Below are 18,195 nucleotides of genomic sequence, written 5' to 3' on the forward strand. Positions count from 1 at the left end.
CCACAGGTGGTTTTGGTGATTCACTGGATCTGATGACGCTGAGGATCCCAGAGGCTGTTAAAAGGAAGTTAGGTTAGCACAGGCAAACACAGTACTTTGATATGAAAGAGTGTGCAATAACTTTCTTACCTAAATCTAGCGAAAGGGAGCTAGGGTGCCTAGGGTCAGATGCGAGGGAGCGTCAAAGATCCGGACAACCGTGTTCTAGATGGTAGGTACCGGCTGGTGCATGTAGCCCTTCTGTAGCCGAAGGGAACTTGAAACTGATCACGAAGTCTATGGTCGGAAGATCAAAAGCCAGAAGGGAAAAATCCAAAAGCAATCCGTTGAGCGTAGCAAAAGAGTCCAAAGTACCAAAATCCGTACAGAGTTCCGAGTGACAGTATCCGTGGAACAAGAGAGAGCAAATCCGTGGTTCATAAGCCTGAGTCCAAAATCCGATGAATCAAACAACAAAAAATCTTGAAAGCGCCAAACAGAGTTGTGAAACAGCTGTGAAGCGGTGAGCCACTCGAACTTCCCAGCTTTTACGTGCGTCGGTTCCCAGTCACGTGAGCGGAAACTTGACCACGTGATCGGGGAACCGTCGCGAACCCAGGAAGTAACCGTGATCGGGTGCTCAAGCCCGAACGCAGCCTCCACGGGAGTTGCCAATGAAAACGAGGCAACAAACCGGGCCGACCTCTGCGCACGGCCCGAAACCGCCGGTGATGACGACTCCCTCGCACCATAGGTGAAGTAATGACTTGGGAGGCGGACTGTGGCCCGGGGAGTCTAGCAGTGAGTGTCGGGGTGTCAAGCAATATGGTGCGTGGTTGTGCTGGTTGTGCAACTGATTTGTTGTGCATGACAGCATCTGTCTGCACAATAAAAGGTATTTGGTAATCGGGGGCCCTGAGAACAGGGGCCTGGCACAAGGAGTCTTTTAAGCCATTTAAGGCCTTCTCACACTCTTCAGACCAAGTTACCTTCTTGGGTTTCTTTGGAGTAGTGAAAGCAGTCAGAGGAACAGCTATGGTACCATAGTCTGCCATGACATTTCTGCAGTACCCAGTGAGTCCCAAAAAGGCTCTCACTTGGGTCTGTGTAGTGGGGGTAGGCCAGTCTTGTACTGCTTGTACTTTAGTGGGTAGAGGCTGTATCCTCCCTCCACCTACTTCATGTCCAAGGTAGACCACTGATCCTTGTCCATTCTGGCACTTACTGGCCTTTATGGTCAAGTGGGCCTTCTGAAGAGCCTGTCAAAAAGCTAAAACAATTTTGCCTAGCGCACACCTTTTATTTAAATTGAGTAAAAGTATAGCGTGTTGCAGGGGAGAATATCAACCCTGACACTGGGTTGTACCAAACTATGTGAAAACAGCAGGTGTCCACAACCTTTGTGGAACACTCCCGTCCCTTGCACACCCTGTAGTTGAAAAAACAACCAAATTCTCTTGCGTAATTTCAAAATAAAACTTTATAAAGGGATGATCTTGTCATCCGTGAGTTCTATACCCCAGTTAGGGTTAATTTAGACAAACAATAATTCAACATTCAATTTGTATCAATTCATAACCAACATATATAACATAAAGTAGTCCAGACAACCAAAACCTTCCATTTACAATTCATGTGGCTTATAGTAGACAGTTTGTACTTGATTTTAACTCATAGTCCAACATTCACAGTAATATGTGATGTGTTAAATGCTTCTTAGTAGACAGAGCCAAAGTCTTCAAAGTACAGTATGCTTTACGCGTTTCGGGGTTCTATTCGCCCCGAAACGCGTAAAGCATACTGTACTAAAAAATAGTTACCATTTGTACCATGTACTGTAAAAAACAGTTTACTTTATGTTATATATGTTGGTTATGAATTGATACAAATTGAATGTTGAATTATTGTTTGTCTAAATTAACCCTAACTGGGGTATAGAACTCACGGATGACAAGATCATCCCTTTATAAAGTTTTATTTTGAAATTACACAAGAGAATTTGGTTGTTTTTTCAACTACAGGGTGTGCAAGGGACGGGAGTGTTCCACAAAGGTTGTGGACACCTGCTGTTTTCACATACTTCTGAAGAGCCTGTAACACAATTACAAGGTGTTTCACATGGTCTTCCCAGGTGGCACTGAAAACTGCTATATCATCCAGATATGCAAGACAGAATTCATCCAACCCATTCAACACATGGTTCACAAGCCTCTGCAAAGTGGAAGGGACATTCTTCAACCCAAAAGGCATTACCCTGAACTGGTAAAGACCCTCTGGCGTTGAGAAAGATGTCCTCTCCTTGGCATGTTCTGCAAGGGCTATTTATTTATTTATTTATTTATTTATTTATTTATTTATTTATTTTTGAAACTTCAGCCCGAAGGCCCATTGTAACACTGGAGCTTCAAGCTTTTGTTACATCTTGTAAATCGTCAACTCATTAGGTCACAAGAGTCCTTATACATAAAAGAGAAGAAAACAAAGGGTCTAATGTCCACATGGGCTCACAATCTTTAGACAATCAGCATTTTTTGTCGAGCTTTAGTGAATCCATGAAATCTACTACTGCGCAGCTCAATTTGATGCAGTGCCCAGCACACGCGTAGGACCACCAGTCTCGCTTACTTGTTGTCGCAGGAGTAAAGCCACTCAAGTGCTTCATCCGATTTGATGTAATGTTCTTGCATTTTGTTAGAAGATGTTCAATTGTTTCTGTTTCGCTGTTGCAAAAACGACACATGTTGTCATTTCCTTCGTTTATGTGTCAATGCCACAGCATTTCTTTTGTTTTTAAAGCATTTAGCCGGAATCTCAGAAATTGGTCCCGATGATGGCGAGAAGGACAGTTTGTTAGATATAAACATGGCACATTTAGCTTGTGAGCTTCAATTCCTGAGTCGAGCATGGTCGACATTCGTAGATGGTGGTCGATATTCTGAGTCCAGCACCAAAGATCAAATTTCTTTTTTGTTACTTGTGGACGCATAATTAGGTCATTCAAATTTAGATCGGCGGTAGCTAGAGTTGAGTTCATCCTCTGCTTCCACTCCTCTAGGAGCGACGATGATCCCAATCCTGGGCATGAATGAAAAATTTGAAATGCTGGTGCTACAGGGGTCAAGCTCATCTTGCGTAGTGCCATTAATGATTTCCACAGAACGCAAGTGTCGAGTGAGTTTAATGACAGTTCGTATCGTAGCTGGATCATCGAGATGTATGGAGGGAGCCTCAAAACTCGCCGCCAAAAAATCCCTTCCAGCTTCTGCTAGAAAGAGATGTCAATGTTCCATCCAGATTCTGACCCAATAGTGATTGCTGGGACAACCTTTAATGTGTAAAAGGTTAAAACGGGAGCAAGAGTAAATTTGCCGTAGTTTTTGTTTAACAGCTGAGCTTGAATAGTTAGTTTTATTATTCGATTTTCAATTTCAAGTTTCCAATGATGTTCGTGTAGGGACTTGTTGAACGTGATCCCCAGGTATCTGATGGAGTTGACTACCCCAAGGTTTTTTCCGTCAACTCTCCATGTGAAGGCTTTCTGTTTTTTAGATTCTCCTTGACCAATTATGACAATCTTTGTCTTCTCAGTATTTAGGGCCAGGTCATTGATGTTCAGGTGCTCTTGTAAGTTCGCTAACTGCTGTTGAAGACCTATTTGGGTACGATCGAGAAGAACCACGGCATCGGCGTAAATAATGCATCCGATTTCATTATGATTTAATTTTGGTGGAAAACATCGTACATTTCTTCGATGCTCTGGTAGGTCGGAGATGAATAATTTAAACAGTTCGGCTGCCAGCGGACAACCTTGTTTTACTCCTTTACACGTGGGTATTTGCCCGGATAGAGCACCTTGGTCGTTTAGTCTGATGCGAACAGTAGTTTGTGAATGTAAAGCTTTTATTGGGTCGATTAATTTGCGGGGACAATTCCAATTGCTTAATTTTCACCACAACTTATCGCGATTGATGCTGTCAAAGGCACCTCGCAAATCAATAAAAGCCAAATAGAGATGGCTCTTTGCTTTGAGGGTTTCCAGTTTTAATACATTCAGTAGTATTACATTGACTTCCACGCCAACACCTCCTGTGAATCTGGTTTGTCTAATGTCGAGAATGTTATTGGCCACAGACCATGCTGCTAACATTTGGCGCAAAAAGGAGGCAAAGATTTTTCCTATATTGTCCAGCAAGGCAATCGGGCGATAGTTGGTTGGATCGGCCCGATTGCCTTTTTTGTATATTGGCACAATGATTGCTTCTCGACAGGAGTCTGGAATCGACATTGATGTAGACAGTCGCCAGAACAACAATTCAATAAAAGTGGCCCATTGTGCCTTGTTTTCCTTGAGCATCATGTTCGATATTAAGTCCGGGCCTGCTGCATGCAATCTTTTTAAGGCTCGAATTGCTATCACTATGTCATCCCTGCGGATGCATATATCCCATGAAGACAGGTCAGATTTCGGAGCTGTCAAGGTGTTTGAAGGTGAATCACTAACGATGTTTGAGAAGTGTTGTTCCCATTTTCCAGCGTCAATTACATTCGACATCATAAAAGCTTGCTGAACATTGCCTGAATTTAGAATTGCCCAGGTTTCACGGGTGTTCTTTGATACCAACTCTTTCATTAAGGCCTCAGCTTTGTCTTGCTCGATTATGAGTCTTTCAGATTTTAGCCAGTTACGATATTCCTGACGACGCTGGCGAATTTTGTTTTGAATAATCGAGCTGTTATTGATATTGTGTCTGGTTTTTTTTTAAGGCACGGATGTCACGTCTCATGGCTTTTTTTGCTTGCATTAACATCGTGGAGGCTAGATGTTTGTGTTTTATGCCTGAGTTGCAGTTCTGGGCTTTTGCTATGACAAAATCACATAGTAGAGGAGCATAATTCACCGACAAAGCTGATTCATGGAGACATTTTTGACTCGTTTGCTCGATTTTAGGTGCGTCAATCCTAAAACGGTTCCCTCCTGTATTCACAGAAATTGTGGGTGTGTATTGTTCGCAAATAGTGTGCCATTCCACAGAGCAAGTTAAACGAAGAAGATTGTGGTCTCTTAAAGGCGTGTCAGTTATTGCCAGGCTCATCTCTCCCTCGAATAGATTGTAAGAAACCCAAAAGTAATCAATTATTGAGTGTGCTTTATGGTTTGACCAGGTTGAGTGTGGTGGTTGATCTCCTTGAACTTTGCCATTTACCATCTGACAGTTACGGTTTCCCAGTGCAAGACTCCACTGATTGCTCCGTGTGGATAGCTCATCGTCTGTTAACAGTTTGTAGTTTCCAGAACTAATGTCATAGTTAAACCAAGTGCAGTTTAGATCGCCAGCACATATGATTGATAAGTTCTTGTAGTTCATAAGAGCCTTGTCAATGATTGAGGTAACCGTATTCATAAAGGTCCTTGTGCTGATTTTATTTGCATTCCAGTATCCATTTAAAACAAGCAAATGTTTTCTTGCGAGACGGTTTTCATTGGCAGTTTGTAGCAGGGTTCCTTGAACAAATGGATTCGGGTTGAATGAGTCCACAAGACGCCACCACGGATTTATTTTAATCAATGTCAATAGGCCAGAAGATGGTCGTCCCAATGTGTTTTTGATGGCTGGATTTAGTAAGGATACGTAGCCATCCCTGATAGGCGTGTCGCTTAGCCATGTCTCCTGTAGACAGATGATGAATACTTTTTCCAAGTGGAGATCACAATTATTAAATAAGTGATTGAATCCCCTGCTGTTCCAAGATATAAATTCCCGCTTGCATTCAGATGGAATAACTGATTGCTAGCGCCGCTGTGCTGTGTCATGGCGATTTACGCCTTTTGAAGCTTGCGTGGAATATTCTCTTATGTTTTTTGGGATTGAGATTGCTTTGCGCAGGTCTGCACATCTTTGTTCGTGATTTCCTTGGAAGCTACTCCTGGGGTTTGATGGTGGCGTGTGGGACCCAGCGTTCGTTGGTTCGACAGAGATGTCGAACCCAAAGACTAACAAGTCTTCTGCAGCATTCAGGATGGTGTTCCTCACTGAAGCAGAAGTTATGTGTAGAAGGACTTGGTCACAGTATTTCTCGGTGGCGTACTCCACAATTCTAATGTCTTCTGATCTGATAGTGCGGAGAGAAGGTATGCAAGTAAAGAGTTTCATCACATTAAGGCGATTCAAATTTAGGTCGCGATCTTCGTGGTGTATATTTTGTAATTGCAGTTTACAGTGTACGTTTCCTGGGCCAATGTTTGCAGAAGAATTAACTCGTGAAGAGAATCGAGGTTGTCTATGTGATTGGAGTCTCGTCTGTTTGGGATTCAATAATGCAGGTATTCTAGATCCTTGATCCAGGCACTTCGATCTGGAATCCGAATACCTATCTCTCTGTGCTTCAGGGTTACAATTCGGCAAGGGATCAGCTCCAGAAGTTTTAGGAAACATATGAATTTGATCAGTTGGTTTGTCAATAAGAGAGTCATCTGAGTATGTTGAAAGGTCGGCAAGGTCGATCTCGGACCCCGACAACTTGCTCACAGTGCTTTCTTGATCGGATTCAAGGCGTTGTCTTTTTTTGCAGGAGCCACTGTGTTTGGATGTTTTAGTTCCAGATTTTCATCAGAGGGAGCACCGTTCTGGCCACGAGGAATCGGTAACTCTGATCGAGAGATCAGGCCTGCTTTGGTCGAGGGCATAACATTTCTAATGAATTTTCTTTGCTTTATTTTCTGTTGGCGATTTGTTGGATCTTTTGTTCTTCCTGCTGGTACCACGTGGGACGCCTTTATAGGTGGAATTTCATGAGCCGATTTTGGGGCAACCTCAATTGATTTCGCTAGACCGTCAAAAATGCCAAAGAAAACTGGAGCTTTCGAAGAAGGAGCACATAAGGCTTTGCAGTTTGTTTGTTGCTTTGGCGTAGGATTTAAAATAGCGTCAAGAGAATCTTCGTCCAGATTTATTGTTCCAATTTGGACAGCTGGGCCATGGGTAGCTTTATCTGGAACCTTGATCGCAGAGGAGATGGATGATGCTTGTAATTTTTTTGATCGATCATTCAATATCATGGTATCAATCGTGCAGTCGATGGGTTTGAGCAAGAGCTTATTATTAATGACGGCTGCTGGTATGGGAGGCATCTTAGTTGGCTCCAAGTTTGAGCCCAACATTGAGGTTGAATGGCGCATCCACTTTACAGCTTCGAGCAAGCCGTCTGATAAAGTGTCATTTTGGCAATGATGTCGTGCGGCGAGGTCACTCAGCCGCTCTTGCCAACGCATTATCTGTTCTGCCTCATGAGATAGCTGAGTCTGTAAAAAGTGTGTCACAGTTTCGAATGTATCCATCTTTTCTTTCAAAGTGACTATTAGAGAAGTCTGATCTTTAAAGGCTTCATGCAGCGATTCATACATCTTTATGAATGGTAGTAATGCAGTAGAGGAAGCGGCCAGAACGTTATTGTAGATTTGCATCGCAGCAGCAGACGAAAGACTGGGTTTAGAATTTGGACCAGGTTTTTCTGCTGTGCTTGACTGTGAATGGTTTGCGGACTCAGAGTGGAAATCACTCAATCCCGAGGTGTTCACAACTGGCAGCACTGTAGTATCGCTCGATGGTTGAACAATTTTCGCACGTGAGTTTGCAATCCTCAGTGTGCTGGAATTGTCTTTGTGACTCAATTGTACACGTAGGTTCGTGTGAATTTCATTCATGCTGTGAACAGCAGGACCTCGAAAGTTTTCACCAACAGCCGAAGTCGCATCTGTTCGAAATCGATTCGTTTTTGCATTACGTAGGCTATCACTTACATGGCGAGACAGCTTTTCCGGGCCAGTGTCAAACAGATGATTGTTTCGCTGGGCGGAATCCATTGATGAATTTGGATGAGTACGTGGTTGAGGGAGTTTAGGCATGTGCAGCGTATTGAGAGCCACCATGGGAATCGGCTTTGTTTGGATTGTGATGTTTCTCTGCATCTGTGGAGTCTGATGACTTACATAGCCTTCCGAGTTTATGGAGTTAATCATTTCACTCCCACCAGGTTTGACTTTATAATGATTCCGTTTATCAATTGTTGGGTGGCAACTGGCTGCATCTTCGTTGTTTGTGTAGTTAACAGCCAGTGTGTTCTGACCTGGGGAGTCTGCGCTCTTAATAATGTTGTCTACTTGAGAGGCTTCCATCAGCTCTGCATCCGTACATTCGAATGGTGAGAAGAATTCATCTGCCGTTTCTGAGGTTATCTGATTTTGCTCTGTTTGACGGCAGTTGGTTAATGGAGATGATCCTGAAGGACTTAAGATTACGCAGAGTAAGTCAGAGAGTGTTAATAGGCTTCGTGGAGGTCGAATTTCAGTAATCACAGTGACGCCATCAGGCGAAATAATCGTTTTTAGGCTCGACGGACTCTTCCGAAATGATATCAACCTCTGCGTGGACTGATTGATTTGAATTTTCGTTTCCCACTAGTTGGAGGCTATGAGCTTCCGGGAGCGTAAGTTCCTGTGCGCACAAGGCAGCATCGCTGCCAGGTAAGGGAGCTTTAATTCTTTCACCCCTCTTCCCTTCAGGCAAACATAGCATGGATGCTTGAGTGAGTGGAGACGAGTTTATATTGTTTGTTTCCAAGGAAGGAGCAGGTAATGAAGCCGACGATAAGTCAAGCAAGGGTTCTGAAAAAGTAGTTGATTCAGTTAGCTGACGAGCACGCTTAGCAACGCTTACCTTAGAGGCCACTGGAGTAGAGTCGGCTTTTAGGGCAGTCCACGGATTTTGCATCCGACGTTGTTGAATGTTTTTTCTTCCTGTGTGCGGCCCTTCATTTCCTGTTTGCGCAGTCATTATGGCTAGGTCATTGCCAGACGCAGACTGATTTTGCGCACGACATCCGCCAATTGACGCGCCACCAGCGCAAAACAGCCGCACAACAGTCACCGGCCTTTTCCCCTGTCGGGCTTAACGCCGCGAGGGTGCTTGGATCTCTGTTAAATGAAGCTGAAGGGTCACGTGATCCGCCACGTGAGCGCTGACAAGCTCTGCCTCCTCCTGAAGGCGAGCGATTCACAGCAAGAGCCTCTTGTGGCTCGCAGTGCTGGAAAGAGGATGGAGGAAACAAACGTTTGTTTTTCAAACAAGAAATGCAGTCCTTGAAAGAGACTGTATCACACCTGCAAGGGCTATTTGCCAATAGCCTGCAGTGAGGTCCAACGTGCTGAGGTACTTGGAGGCACCCAAAGTATCCATCAGCTTATCTGTTCTAGGCAAGGGGTGTGCATCTGTTTTGGTGACAGCATTCAGAGCCCTGTAATCCACACAGAACCTCAATTCAGAAGTACCTGCCTTTGGAACTAAAACCATTGGGATGAACCAAGGACTACTGGAGGGTTCAATCACCCCAAGATCCAACATTTTTTTTACCTCTGTCTTAATGTAAGACCTTACTTTGTCTGACATTCTGTATCCCCTACATTTGGTAGGTACACTGTCTCCTGTGTCAATGCTATGTTTTCACCAAGGTGTCAAAGCAGGGGACTGTGAAAACAAGGGGGAAAATTGCCTAAGCAAACTTTTTACCTCAGCCTGTTGATCAGAAGTCAGGTTAGGGGCCACGTGGACACGCTCAATGGAGCTGTCTGAAGGACTGCTTTGGAATAGGTCAGGAAGAGGTTCTGACTCCTCTTCCTCAACATCTGAAGCCAACAGCAGTGCAGCGATTTCAACTCTTGGGATGAAAGCCTTCAGTCTAGTTACATGGAACACTTTTGGAGCCTGACCAGCCCTTCCAAGGTCCACTAAATAGTTGACCTAACCCGGTGACTCCACCACTGTGGAAGGGCCTGACCACTTGTCCTGTAAAGCTCTAGGCCTCATAGGATTCATGATCAGGACTTGCTGACCAGGTGTGAAATTGATGAGGGAAGCTTTCTGGTCATACTAGTGTTTCACCAGAGCTTGCCCTGCCTTCAACTTTTCACTAGCCAGACCCTTCAGGAGTACCATCCTTTTTCTGAGCCCTAGCACATAGTCCACCATGTTGGTAGTAATGGGGGGTGGGCATCTCCCATCCCTCCTTGACTATGGCTAAGGGTCCCCTTACAGGGTGACCAAACAGAAGTTCAAAGGGGCTGAAGCCAACACCCTCTTATGGTACTTCTCTGTAGACAAACAGTAAGTATAGTAACAGAATATCCCATTTTCTTCTTTGAGGTTCTTCCAGAAACCCAATCATGCTTTTCAAGGTTCTGTTAAACCTTTCAACCAGACCATTGGTCTGTTGGTGGTATGTGGATGAAAACTTATAGGTGACACCACATTCCTTCCACATGGCCTGCATATACTTGGACATAAAGTTGCTGCCTCTATCAGTGTTACGCTCACCTGGTATCCACGGGGGCGCCACCCAGCCGTATGGACACTGGTATCCTTCTCTGCGGTTCCCAGATGTGGTCAGTGGGGGAGGTTCTGCCTGTAATACAGGAGGGCTATGTTCAAGACTGGCCAACTGGGGTAATTAGCCTCCCACCACACCGTATGCCTTCAGCCCCTCTGGGGCCTCTCCTCACCTTATTGTTGATTCAGGTGTGCTCTCCGTCCTGCCATCTTGGCAGGGCGCATTGTCCTTTGTGGGCGGATGCGATCTAGTTACTTCACTGATGCCGGCACGTTTGAAGTCTTTCAGGTAGGTCTTATTGCTGTTGTATATTGTTGTTATTCCTGCATGCCTTTCTTGATTTAATAATGTCTCTTTCTCTTTCTTAGATGTGCGGAAGTCCAGTGTGGTGCATTGGCTGAATTGGGTCTTGCCGGTAAATGATGTCGTGTAATGAGCGCTATGATGCGGTAAGTAGGCGCTATGCGCAGCGCAGTGATGCCTTGCCTTTGCTAACCTGTTTTCTTTTCTTTTCCCATAGATCGCGGTGTTCACCCAGGGTGTGGAATTCCGAGGCGATGCTGGGCGACCTGCTAGGTAAGCTTTTCGGCACAGTTCATTATGTTGTAATGTCTCTAATACCTTGTTTCTTTCCTTTTTGCAGATCCGTCGGTCCAGAAGGCGTGCTGATCCTAGGAAGCTGTTCACAGGAACTGTGGGCCGCTAAAGATGAAAATTGCAGGTAAGATGCTGCTGCTAACAATGTTCCTTTTGTTTCCTTACAGGTGCTGTTTCTCCGAGGTTCGCGTTCTCCGAGGTTCGCGGGTATAGCTGGACACGATGAACGTCACGTTGCAGGATTGCAAAGTAACGCGAAGCGTGTTATCCAAGTCCAGTGTAGTTTAAATAGTTTCAAGAAAGTAGTCCAGGTAAAGTAGTTCCTAGGCTACCACACCCAAAACACTATACCGCATAGCTTGGTTCCTAGGAGCCAAGCTATGTGGATGCCTCCATGTTGGCTGGCAGCTTCAAAATAAAGTAGTTCCCCAAACATATGTCTTCACTGTGTATGAGTCTGGCGCCATAGGCGCCTGGACTGGCTCCAAGAGGGCCTAGGCAGTGGATGCCTAGGTTTATTAGAGACCTGAGCCAAGACCTCTCCTGGCCCATGGGCTTGCCAGAGGGGTTTTTGGATGTGGGTCGTGACAATCAGACACAACTTCTTTAGGGAAGCCAACCCTAGTAAATATGCCAAACAAAGCTTTTGCAACTGACTTGGCAGTCACAGTTTTCAATAGGATGGCCTCAGGATACCTGGTGGCATGGTCGACCAGCACCAGGATAAACCTATTGCCCGAGGATGTTTGGGGGTTAAGGGGACCAACAATGTCGATCCCTACCCTCTCAAATGGTACCACCACAACTGGGAGTGGTACCAATGGAGCTTGGATTGTTGAACCACTCTTACCAGATAATTGGCAGGAGGCACAACTCCTGCAGTGACTTTCTACTTGCACCCCCATCTTGGGCCAGTAGAAGTGCATGGATAACCTTTGCTTGGTTCTCTTGATTCCAAGGTGAGCAGCAAGGGGCACTCATGCGCCAGCTGCAGGAGGATGGTTCTTACAGCAAGGGGAACCACCAACCTCCTATGGTCTCCTTCTGTCGACTCTGTATGCTCACTATACAGGAGCCCACCTTCCCAATAAATCCTGTGCTTCCCAGGAGGTTCACCCTCAAGCTGGGAGCAGGCCTGTCTCCTTAGGCCTTCCAGAGATGGGCACTCGCGTTGGCCCTTACTAAATTCTTCCCTGTCAGGACCACCTTCTACTAACAAGTCTTTTAGTTCAGGATGGTCATTTGGGTCAAATACTTCTGGTATCACCACCTCCTCGCCAGGACCTGGTGATTGACCAACTACCTCCACCTCAGTGGTAGGTGAGTTAGGGGGAATATTTTCTTTCCCTCTTTTTGATTTCCTTACTCCTTCAGCCTTGGGTTTTCCCTTTGGCTGGGGCATTGCATTTGGTCTTGGCCAGTGCTGCCCTTGTTTGATACCTTGTGCAGGGTCTTTCAGCTGTATCTCCCACAAGCCCTAAAGCTCCGAGATCATATCCCAGCAAGACCTTTCCTGGGACACTCCTCTGTATGCTCACTGGAATTCTGACTGCTGTACCATTTATAGTAAGATTTACAGGTATTACAGGGAACATGAGAGGTGGGCCATCAGCCACCTTAGTGGGTAACAGAGGAGCTCTGGCAACTTCCTCTGGGTCTACCAAGGTAGAATCCACTACAGTTTGACTACACCCACTACCCCTAAGAGCTGGAGTATCTACTCCATTGATCAGCACACTTGGCCTCATTACAACCCTGGCGTAGGACCATGGTGCTAATAGCTATTAGCACCATGGTCCATGCCGGATTCCGCCATGGTGGATGGCGGATTTACCGCCCCATTCCAAAGTTGGCGGGGCGGTAAATCCCCATTCACCATTGCCCCTTCCCCATTCCCATTTTTGCCCCATAGGGCTCAATGGGGATGGGGAAGGCGCTAATTACGGCACCGTAAATTACAGTGCTGTAATTAGCACCAAGGTCGCTTAGCGCCTTGGACTTTAACGCCTGCAAAAAGCAGGCGTTAAAGTGTGAATCTGGCGTTAAGGGTTTAACAGCGCCGCAGCCTTTTACGGCACCGTTAACCCCTTAACGCCAGGGTTGTAATGAGGCCCACTGTCTTTAAAGTAGTTCTTGGTATTATCTGGAATCCTAGCATAAGCTCCCAGGAACCCAGAGAAACTAAAACTACCTCAGCTTCTATCCCACTAGGGAAGCAGTCTGGGGAGAAGGATGCCCTTGTAATCTCTTCTTCCGCATAGGAGGAGAAGGCCAGATTAGCAGAGTGGACCCCCAATGTGTTGTCCTTACATCTGGGATCCCCCTTCACATGGTCAGGTGCTCCACAAGCAAAACAAGATCCACTGGGTCTGTTTACATAGGGAAGCTTACTATAACCAGAGTTCTGTTTTGGAGGCTGATCTCCACTACCATATGAGTTCTCCTGTGTTTTACTCCTATTTTTCCTTTTGTGGCCCTTCTGGGAGGAAGTTTTATCAGATTCCCCAACCTCCTTATCTTTGGACTTTTTCCCCTCCTCCTGCTTACCAGGATGAGTCTTGTCTTTATGGGACACTCTATGTGACTGTGATGGACCACTCCGGCAAGGTAGTTTGATGTAACCAAAAGAATAGTCTTTATTGACTTTTAAAGAACAAACTAAATAAAGCAAGTAAGGTGAAGAAAATAAAAATAAAAAATCTTCCCAGTCAGGCTTCCAACTTCTCCTTTGTTAGTGCCAGTATTGAAGTCCTTGGAGGCTTCCTTGGAGGATATGGTATAAACCTGGGTTTAATCCTCGTAAGCCCACTGGTAAGATGCTCCTGTCTCTTCGCTTCCAATACGGTTCTGCAAAAAAGGGGAGAATTCACTGTCAGTCCTTCTTCTCTATCTGGCTTATATAGGGGCTGGTCAACTCTGGGCCAATCAGTGCTCTCTACCCAATTAAGCCTTGATAAACCCCCCCAAGCCCCACCCCCTTCCTTCTTTGATGCCGGTCGCCATGATGCACTCCACCCGTGTGCTGCGAGGTGAGGACTGTGATAAGTACTGGGGTTTGTGTTTCCATAGTTCTCTCTGGTATGGAAGTCACATATGTCCATGATCACATTTCCCTTGTTGTGGGGGGTGTCAGCCTTTATTGACAATTTCCGTTCGTGCAGCATTTCATACGGTTTCTCTGCCCTTCCCCGAGCCGTGGCTGTGCTGCGGCGTGCCGTCCGAACAGCACCCGGACGTTCCCCTCCCCGCCAAGCAGAGAGCAGGTGCTGGACACCTCCTTCATTGTTCGCCCGTGTCCGGGTCGCAGCTGTGTTCCTGTTACTAGCAGCTCGAGTGACTCACTACTCTCCGCGTGAGCAAGCGCTCGATGCCGGCACCATTCCCTGTTGGGGAGCGTGCAAGTCACACTTGTCAGGTCTCAGGATTTTGTCCATGCCTAAGTCACCTCCCCACCACGTGGGTTCCATGCTTTCCCCGGCCCCCTCAGCACTCACGGCCCCCTCCTCAGACTTCAGACCGTCACAGTGGCACCCACAAATCTGCTGCTATGGCAAGTTTCTTAGGATCTATCTCCTTTGAATCTGCCAAGTGCTGCTTAAGCTCAGGGGAAGAAGATGCAAAAATATGTTCCAGCATGACAAGACATATCATACCTCCAAAGGTAGAGACCTTATAACCTTCAACCCAGCCAGTCAAGTTCTTTAAGGATTCAGTTACATAAGATACCCAAGCACCACCTTCCTTTTTCTTGTACTCTCTAAATCTTTTTAAGTATTGGGCAGGAGTCTTTCCAAACATTAAGATAAGAGTTTGCTTCAACATTGCAAAATCTGCGCTCTCAGCTTTTGACATTTCCATAAAGGTACTGCAGCCAGAATGGGGCAGTCTGCTAAGTAACCAGGCAATTTTATCAGCATTGTCAACTTGTTGAACCTCACATGCATACTCAAATGTATTCAGCCAGTCCATAATTCCATTCATTTCCTCATACACACTGAGCAGATCCTTAGGAAACCTTGCATGAGAGGAGGACCCAGACCTATGTCCAGGAGCCTTGGATCCATTGGCAACCTAAAGCTTGGCCAGTTCAAACTGGTGATCCCTGTCTTTCTGTTTTTCTGCCTGCTCTATCTTCAGTTTGGTCATGTTAAATGCAAGCTCCTTCTGCCTAAGCAGCAGTTCTCACTTCTTGAATTCAAGCATGGCCTCACCTTCAGCACTGGCAGAGGAAACATTAGACATTACATCTTCCAAATCCTCATGGTCTCTGTGGATCAGTGCAGCGGCAGAACAACCAGTTCTGCCAGGGGGAGCAGCCACACCGCCTTCTGCATTGTCCTCAGAAGCTATGGCACTAAGCTGAGCTTCTTGCCAGTCCATGATTCTTTGGATTATTTCCATTTTTGTGCCTTGAGCAGAGACACCTCTCTCAGTACACATCTTTCTCAATGTTTCAGATTTAGAAGCATTCAAAGTTAACAAGGTACTTGTTTCCATATTGATAGATAGGACTATGGCCTTTTTCAGTTATACTGCAACAATTCACTATGTGTCCTGGTAGGAATAACTCGAAATGCCTTCACTAGTATGCAACAATGGATACCTTCACTCCTATCCCACAGCTGTACACCAACTTGTTAAGAAGGATTTCTGAACTCTGACCTGGAGGGGCAGAGGTTCAGAAGGCCAACCTAGTTTCTTGGAACAGGGTAACCTCTGGACAAGCCAGACCAATCAGGGTAGCTATGGCAGGCGGTCAAGACGGGCCTCATTACGAGGTGGGCGGAATGGGATTAACGGCGCCGGTAATAGTGCCGGCGCCGTTAATCCCATTCCACCCTATTACGCGGTTCCCTCGCGGGACCCGCTCTGGATGTCTGGTTTTACTAGACGTCCAGAGCGGGTCCCGCGAGGGGACCAGGGAGCTAACAATGGGCCCGTTATTAACGGGCCCGTTGTTAGCTCCCTCCTCATTCCCATTGAGCCCTACCGGGGCTTGAATGGGAATGGGGAAGGACCAGGTCCGGGTTCCCTGAAGGAGGAAATACCGAGCCCTTCAAAGTCGGAATGGCCTGGTATTTCCCCATTCAGGGAACCCAGACATGATTTTGGAGGCAGCCATGCCCTTGTTAAGGGCATGGCTACCTCCAAAGTTGTAATGAGGCCCTGAGTCTCAGGAGGGGTGAGGGTGACTGAAGGACCTCAATTAGCCCACAGAGCAAGGACGCTTACAAATTAGTCCAGACAGGTGTTATATTAAAAATATAGACACATTTATTACAAGGCCTTTGTAACATAGACATAGCAAAAGAATCACAGTAACACTAAGTAAACCAACACATCACCCTCAATACAATATATATACAAGGCCATTGGGGTCTAAAGGGTTAAATGCACGAAATATGTCGACAAACTAGATGGGAAGGAAACAGGCAGTGCAGATAGTCTTTAGGCCTAGTTCAACATCGACAGTACACCTAACTAAGAGCCAATCCAAGCCCTAAGAAGAGAGGAGCCTTGTGCTCAATAGTACCTGCAATGCAAACGCACGCGGTTGTTCCAATGGCCAGAACAGGGTCTATTCAGGGGTCTCTAGCAGCTCGGGAAGGTGGATGAGACGATGCAGAACAAGTTCCCCCTATTCAAGAAGGGCCTCCACTTGAGGGCAGAGGCAGTTTGAGAGTGCGGGATGGGGTCGCTATTTCCCAGTAGCTGTGGAAAGGAGAGGGACCCCCAGGGCCGCTCGTGCGTAAAAATGGGCTTTGCGCTAGGGGCCACCGGTTGGGGTAAGGAGTACTCACCGGTCCCCAACGCAAGCAGACCCAAACTTTGCCAGTTCAGTCGACTTCGCTGGCAGGTTCGAATGCGGCAAAAAGGACATCTCGGCACCTTTCAGTTCCTAAGATACAGCGATGATTCCCAAACGGGATAGTGGCGATTTCTCTGCTCCAGGTGGAGGAATCGGCCCAGTTTCACTGCAGCAGGCTTCAGGGGCAAGAGGGTCACAACTGCAGTGAACTTGCACAGGTCTTTGCCGTGGCAGGGCAACACAGTAACCGCATTTACTCTGGTCCTGGTGCACTCGTCTCACTTCAGACCTGGGAACGTCAAGTGTACGAAAATTGGTGTGAGGGTGCCGGGAACACAGAGCTAGCAGTATACCAAGTCTTGAGGGCCTCCTCCAAACGGTGACAGAGCAAAGCAACTGGGTAAGCTGGTCAGTCCACTGGTTGGCCCAGGGACACTTCCGAGAGAGCTTACTTGCAGGGTTTGATGACCGTGCCGAGAATAGTTGGTCCCACTATAATGGGTCGAAGCGTCTTCGCAGACCTTCTAGGATGATCAGATGCAGATGGGTCCCACGGCACAACAGCGGGTGCAGGGTGCCAAACCTTCTAGCGGGTCACCAGCAGTTCCTCGACTCTACTTCGTAGTTGCAGGATACTTGGATCCTATCCTTTGTTCGGTGAGAACTCAGGGGATCGACATAGTAGTGGTGTTTTCGGCCTCCTCTTATCCAAAGTTCCCTTCGCGCCAAAACGGCGAGGACCCAATGGGAGATCTGCTCACAAACACACACTCCATACGTGGACCAATCACGGACCCTGCATCACAGATATGATATACTTACTGAATGGGGCACAAGTATTCTCAAAGTTGGACTGAAACAAGGGCTATCATCAGCTGGAGCTGAGTGAAGAGTCAAGGTACATCACAACCTTTGTAACCCATTTGGGTTTATGGGTTTATACAGGTACAAAAGACTCAGTTTCGGGGTGTCGTCAGCTGCAGCTATATTTCAGGCTGAGATGCACAGCGTCATACAAAACATCACAAATTGCCTGAACTACTGGAAAAACATCCTGGTATTCGGTAAGGACACAGAACAGCATGACAACAGATTGGCGAGGGTATGCATGGACCTAGAAGTGGCTAACCTCATGCTGAATAAGGAGAAATGCAAGTTCAGGAAGGGCACACTCCTATTCTTTGGGCACATTTTCTCTGCGCAGGGAATGAGGCCAGACCTGGAAAAAGTGGCGTCTCTCAATGAAACACTTCCGCCCACCAATGCATCGGAACTGTGATCATTCCTCCGGCTTGCAAGTTATTGCACCAGATACATTAAAGTCTTTGGGGGTCATTCCGACCCTGGGGGTAAGGGGTTAACGGAGCCGGTAATGGTGCCGGAGCCGTCAACCCCTTACCGCCTCATTACGAGTCTGCTCACGGGAACCA

This window comes from Ambystoma mexicanum, chromosome 12 (assembly GCF_040938575.1).
Source record: "Ambystoma mexicanum isolate Mex_15411 chromosome 12, UKY_AmexF1_1, whole genome shotgun sequence".
NCBI classification, from domain to species: domain Eukaryota; kingdom Metazoa; phylum Chordata; class Amphibia; order Caudata; family Ambystomatidae; genus Ambystoma; species Ambystoma mexicanum.